At 44.4% G+C, this 7,014-nt stretch overlaps 1 long non-coding RNA gene across 2 annotated transcripts; it reads left to right on the top strand.

The window, feature by feature from the left end:
• Positions 1-589: 589 nt before the first annotated feature.
• On the top strand, positions 590-5,809 carry LOC126520621 (uncharacterized). Of its 2 annotated transcripts, XR_011893260.1 has the most exons (3): positions 693-1,008; positions 1,078-1,246; positions 5,647-5,809. It is a non-coding gene; the product is annotated as an uncharacterized lncRNA (long non-coding RNA). The 2 variants fall into 2 exon arrangements; XR_008610250.2 differs by having other exon boundaries at positions 590-1,246.
• Positions 5,810-7,014: the final 1,205 nt, after the last annotated feature.

The following is a 7,014-nucleotide window of genomic DNA, read 5'->3' as shown; positions in this document are numbered from 1 at the left end:
AGCCAAGTGACCAATCAAAGCCTTGTGACATCACTGTCACTGTGTTAGTAAAAATCATCAACTAGACAAGCACTTCGTCACAACACAACGGCTGTCGTACTAATTACAACGCCGCACGGCCGCCCGCCGCGTAGCAGACGAACAGGTTATAAAAGCGCCACCTATGGCCGTCAGTTGAACGAAAGTGGGCGCAAGCTGCTCCCATAGAAGCCGGATATCTGTGCAGGTCCGGAGTTCCACTAGGTCGTGGACGGTATATGTGTCTGCGAGGCTCGTGTTGGCTGGTGTTGTAAGAGGCTTCGTCTAAAACGTGGATATGGCTACGCAAATAACGCGTTCTCAAAGAAAAATCTTCATAAAATGTTTCCATTCACGCATATTACATCTTTACTCAACCACGATGGATGACCAAGCGAAGAAAAGGAAGAACAGACGACCAACTGTTTCAAAGCGAGCGCGAACCTTGTCGTCTGTCCTCCAACTTTAGCTACTATTCTAGTACACTGTAGAATAGTGCTCCAGCTCTCCTCTCTTGTTAGAAGCGTATCCCCGCAGGCTGGCTGTACCCGGTTTGGAGGCAAACCGGATGTGACGTGTACCAGTGGCGTACTCCCTGCCCCCAGATAGGTACTTGTACGCCTAGGGAAAGACGCTGCTAGGTGCTGCTGCTAAATCCCTGTGGTTCCTGCCAGCCACATGCGGCCATTGCCGGCTCACGTAGGTTCGTTGGCGTGGTCTTGTTACGCCTCGCTGGATCGTGTTCAGTCATGCCGTCCTTGCGCGGCGTGATTGTCGGTGAGTCAGGTTAAATTCTTAAATAGGTCGCGCCTGCGCCTAATTGAGTCTATAAAAGCCTGCACATTCAGTTTTGCTAGCATCAATGCAGTGCGGCTGGCGTGAGCTGTCTCCACGATGCGCTTCGAGCGTGTCGATTTCGCAGTTCTTTATGTTGGCGTTAACGACCTTGAAAGCAACATGGATCCACAAGAAATGTGCGACAACATCAAGGTAAGTCTACTGAAATCACAAAATTTGAAACAATAAGCGCTAATAGTTGTGTTTTCTTTTAAATTTTAGGCCTTGATTGTTCAACGAGACGGCCCTCGTCGTGCTGGTTTTCAAGGTGCTCCCTCGCTGCCTAGAAGATGCTGATGCGGAATAGAAAATGCAAAAACGTCGCTTGCTCAACCGCAAATTGACGGCTACGCTGAAGCGCATGCCGTGTCTGCGGAATTTGAACCCCGAGGTATGGACCCCCTTTTTCCAGCGGCATGCCGTTACATACCGTCAGGAACACGCTTGGCTTATTTCTGACTCGGTAAAAAATGTTTCACTTTTTCTCGCTTCTCGCTGCGGAAGAAATGCGGACCGTTTGTCGTAGTTGTGTCTCCATTACAGGGTGGCATTACTGCGGTGAATAAAGCAAGTGTTGCCGTACATACTGTGCGCATTTCACCCTTTGTTGGGCGGTCGGAAAATATTGGTCCCACTTTTCAGGGCTACTTCGCTATTATGTAGCGGTGAAGTGTAATTTCTACCATTGAACATTCCTGTGTAGATGTGTTTCTGAATCACGTTAAGCACATTTTTTCGTCCATTTCTTTGTCAAACAACGCGATAGAGCGATTGTGCAGATTGTTTACTTCCCTTTCTACAATGTTTAGTTTATTCTGTCGCCTTCCTTCAAACCACCACAGCGGCAAATGGACTTTTTTTATCGAAATTCCACGTTTTCATAATAGCTGAATTTTGGTGCGGTTAGGTGTCTAAATTTCTCGTACCCACAGCTGCCAAAACAGTTGATCAGATTATTAGCATCGCGAACAAATCACATTCCTACATATGCGAGCTGCTACATATGAGCCCTCAAGAATTTTCAAGAAGCATCTTTTTTCTAAGAACCCTTGCGATATTGGAAAGCCCTGATTGAGGATTCTCATACAAAGCATGCTCAGTAAGTATAATGAAAACATGCACAAACAATGTATAATGTACTGGGTACTCTGGCTGCTTCTAATCACATTACAGGTGACCACGAGTAGGTAGAAACGGGCCTTGAGGCTGTATAGTGGGACGTAATATTTCCACTTTTCGCTATTACTGAATCGTAGTCAGCTTTGAGATTTTACGTTATGTAAAAAATGCTTCATAAAAAAAAAGCACTTGTAATATCTCGGACACAAAGCGGCCTGTTCTCTGCTTGCGTCTATGAAAGGGTTAAGATGCACACACTATTCAAAGGTCGCATTGAGAACTGAGTTGCAGGCGCTACTATGCTCCGCAAGCAGCAGGATACTAAAAGGAGAAATGAGCAACACCGTACTGCCTTCATTTCTTCAAACCCTTCAACAAAGCTTGAACAAGAAATGCACGCGAGGGTGTCGCTACAGACAGCTGCGGCAACACTGACGCATGCGCGAGGATATAAAATGAGGTGCAGCTGTGCGGTGCACGCTGCCATGAAGTTCGAATTAGTTTCCCCCTTGCGAAACTACCGGAAAGGACATATTGCATCCATCGGTGTTAATATATTTTCTAGCATATTTTCTTGTTTTCAGCCAACATACACATCCCCGTTAAATCAAATAGATCACTGTAGATGGCGGCCACAAGCATATTACAAGGACTGTGAATTGGAAGCTGTTAGCTACCTGTGGCACAAAGTCATGCAAGGGTACTCGTAGTCTTTGTGTGCACATTGACTTCATGTTTTACCAATTTGACTGGCTCCTATTGCACTCCGGCTGAATAGCAATAACACACAGGCCACTTTACGTTCGAGCTACTCGAAAGCTTGCATTAGTGAAAAACATCTAAACTTTTTCTGGTACAGCCGTGCGTTGTTGGAAGTGTCTCAATGCATTGCAGTGATTGAACAGGCACATATTGGCTGTACCACTTGGATTTCAGCGTGCATGCGTTGGCTGGACAAAAAATTCTACCATATTTTACCTCCAAACTTTTGCTCACGATTGGAAAGCGCTGTTTCTGTTGTAAATAGATGTGGCTTGCACACAAGGTATGTGCATGCTAAGTGTCTTGGTAAAGAAAAGTAAAGGTATGCTGCATGAACAGAAGGTGCTGCAGCCACATAACCTGACCTTTGATCTTCATTATGCTCACAGATTGAAGGGATGGAACTAAGTGCGTGTCTTTTAGATGCTTGATTTCAGCCAGTTAAATTTGCCAACATGGGGATTCAAACCACTGGTGTCCATCTGCTGTTGGGCTGAACTCTCAATTTAGTGAGACTACTAACTACTGCGTTCATTGGTGCTGACAGATATCAAGTCTGTTGTAGCTCGGCATTACTGTATTCTGTCACCAAAATGTTAGAGAACCACTTGAGATCCTTCGATGTCAGCATCCTCATAATCAGTGGGCACCCCATAAGAAAAATAGGTCAACTTTGGCTGGTATCCTTGCAAGTGTGAGAAGGCTAGGCCACAGAAACTCGTTTTTCTGATTTGTGCACTATTCAGCCACGTTAAAATGTGGGGAGCCTAGACATCTAAAAGACGAGGAGCAAGCAAATTGAATGCAGCTACCAAGCAAAAAATGTGGAAGCGTAAGCTGTTGATTTTTTACTCTAAAGGCACGTTCACACCAAAGACGGAGCGGCTAAACCGGGCAAAGCTCTTGGCCAGGGGATAAAAGTAGGCATTAAACGAGGCGGCAAGCCCGATCGCTTGCGGACCACTTTTCCCGCCCGCCAGAGCTGTCCGATTTGCCGCGGCCAATCAGAACACCAGACGACGCTGGCGTGTGCTGCGCGATAAGGATGGACGACCGGTGCCACGAGACGGCGACAAGTGCGCCACGAAAACGTTAGATGCTCCGCCTCGGTGGTGCGGGCAGCCAGGCAAGCCGTCCAGTATACAGGGTGTTTCAGCTAACTAGTGCTGAGGCACAAAGAAACAACTAGGCCTGCAGTACTCAAATACAATCAATTCAGTAGACTACCCTGTTGAGCAACTTTAATACTTACGGCTCATTGAGAAACATCTAACTGCTTTATTTTTATGAAGATAGCTGCTGTGGTTATTTTTTCAGGACAAAAGAAAGTGCACAAAATCGAAAAAAGTACCATGCAACTATGCACTTTTTAGCAGTGACGAACAAATGAACAATGCGGCATGCAGACAGGATGTAAAAAATATGCAGATCCGACACACTGTGAAAATTATGTAAGCAGCTTTCTTTGCTGCTTGTGTTCATTGATGGCATTTGGCAGTGATATGTTAAATGTTACCTCGCATGCACCACTTGTGTTCGTAGTACACAGAGCTCATAGGCAGACGTGCGCTCCGATGCTCAAGGTGGTGCTGTGCACCATCCATATCCTGTGAGAGTAGTGGCACTGTCATTCCCTCACACGGCGCATCGCATGGCAGGTGAGGTAGAGAAATCCGTTTATTGAATCCTTAGGAGAAATAGTTGCTGCCACGTCCTGTGCCCGACAGAGCAGCGCCTGCTGGCCACACAGGCTTCTGTCATGCAGCATGGCCTCCCAGTGTTGTAGTGTAGGGACATTGAAGTTTTGATGCTGGACCACCACTCGCATACTGTCCTTTTGACGCCGTGGTGCTGTATTGCAGCTTTGCATCTGTACATCCTGTCTCAATTGTCGGCATGGACACACTTGCCGTGTTTATTTTTTCAGAAATAGCATAAACATGCCATACCACACCTTGAACTATCATTATAATATTTTTAGTTTGCCACTACAACTGTCACCATGTCTAGATGTAGTATTTTTCTTTTAAAGAGACTCTATACGAAGGATGCTTTCTGATGGCATCTTTACCTTCTCGTATGATCATTCAGCAAGCACAAAGTGCTGCAGCTTCTGCAATGCTTTTGTCTATTCCTTCCAGGCACACTACTGTCAATGTATCATTAGCGCTGAAATAGAATACCGCCCGTTGCTCAAAGCAGCTTCAATATAGATTCCAATCGGAAGAATAGGCAGACTTGTGGCAGTATACAACTTTCTATAGCCATAAAAGGCAAGCTAGCATAGTGGGGCATCTCAATGCTTGTAAAAGCATTCAACTGCATGTATCTCCAAATAACTAAGCTCAAGCAGACACTGCCAAAATTCGTGCTTCTCATGGCGAGTCGGTGCGGGAACTTGAAGGTGTCGCTTTTCCTTCATTTTTGTGTCTTATGGTTTTGCTAAGGCTCTTGCCACAGCAAAATTCCTCTTGTGGTATTTTAGAAGGGTAATTTAATAATCACCTAGGCGATGTCATTTCCTTCATTTGGTTGCACTGTGTGCATCAGTGCAATAAATGGATCAAACGGCTTAATACGAAATGTCGCCAGGCCATTTTGGCACGACACTTGTGGATAACATTTTGGTGTGGCTTGGGCGAGACTGAAAGAGAGAAATTGACACATACAAGCACAAAGGCCAGGCACTGTTCCCTTGTGGCCTGCACAACCACTAGAATAGCAGCTAGTCTTATCAATTCATACTGAGTATCACAAAGTGTAACATTGCAAGAACTGTAGCTTGCTTGATGAGACAAGGCACTTATAGCTGTAGCTGAAACATGTGGTGTGATCAAGATGTACAAGGTTACAATACTCTACACCCTTTTTGTATTTAAGTTTTTAACTTTGCCCACAATCTGATTACAGCTTTCCAGAGTTCCTTGGAAAATCCTCCCATGCACCTGCCATGTACATTGCCCTCCTCGATGTGGCGTGCAAGATGGCAGCAGCAGCTGTGGGAACAGTTGAAGAGGCGAAGAAAGGTCCACTTTATAATAGGTTGTATGTAAATAAAACTGATCGACCTCAACCGATTCGGCTTCCACTTTTGTCAAGACAATTGTCAGCAAAGCAATGGAGCAATTTCAGTAGGGCAATAGTAATAAATAGTGCATAGAAATTCTTGGAAGCCCCGTCAGCTTTCTTGCTGTTAACAAGCTGTCTTGGTGAGGTGGTTTAGGCAGGGAATGCCAATTCATGAGGGATGGTCATGGCCACCATGTTCAATGTATGTGCAGCATTAATCAGTTCTCTAGACCGAGTGCACTAATGTCACATGATACATTTTCAAACCTCGCATGCTTTCTTTGGGGCTGAGAAAATTAATGAAGCATGAAACTCTGCATGTTGCAGTTTTCAATTAACCATCACTGCATTTGTCCATTCTTGAAACAAATTTTATTGTACCAAATGCATACAGAATGAATTTGTGGAATATCCAAAGTACATTTTGCTTGTTTTGGTCAAGCAGCTGGCAGAACAAAACCACAAAGTTCCAAAGCAGAAAGGTAACACTTCTTTTGAAGTACGCAACTGGCGAAACAGTGTTGCTAACACACGAGTGCAAAACTTGCTGCCGATTAAAAAAAAGGGAGCTGCTACACACCACTTCGTTCCTTGACCATTTATTTTTTCTTTTGTGGCCGATTTTTAAAAATCCTTGCTATAGCAAATGCAAGGACATCAGAAAATCAACGCACAACAGATATTGGTGCAATGGTGTAAAGTAATGAAGATATAATTTTGCATGCACATTATTTAGTCTGAAATAGAAGGATACAGCACAAGCGTTACTCTTCAATCCCAATAAAAGATATGGAACTCGTGGGCTACACGAGGGCTACGGATAAATCTTGAGGGCCTCGGATTCTGTAATGTGCAGCTATACTTAAGTACACAAGCATTTTTGGATTCTGCCTCTACCTGGGTGCAGCTTTGTGACCTGGAATGAAAAGCCACAGCCATCGAGCTGCTGCAGTGGCGACATCACAGTAAAAGGTAATAGCGAAAAATTAAAACAATAATATGGCCATGCAACTTGCACATCAGATAGGTCACCTGAAGCTTCTATTTCCAATTTTTCTGGTGTTGCATAGGACAAAAATTTTGAAAAGTGATAGTGTACGATTCTCATACATTAACAATTATGCATATCTTTTTTTTTTAACCATGCAGATATTTAGCAAAAAGTTTTTAGCACAGAGAGCCTGTCGTTCTTGCAAAGGAGTTTCTAGG

The sequence above is a fragment of the Dermacentor andersoni genome, chromosome 3 (genome assembly GCF_023375885.2).
Source record: "Dermacentor andersoni chromosome 3, qqDerAnde1_hic_scaffold, whole genome shotgun sequence".
Taxonomy (NCBI): domain Eukaryota; kingdom Metazoa; phylum Arthropoda; class Arachnida; order Ixodida; family Ixodidae; genus Dermacentor; species Dermacentor andersoni.
This window is presented reverse-complemented; position numbering and strand designations above follow the sequence as displayed.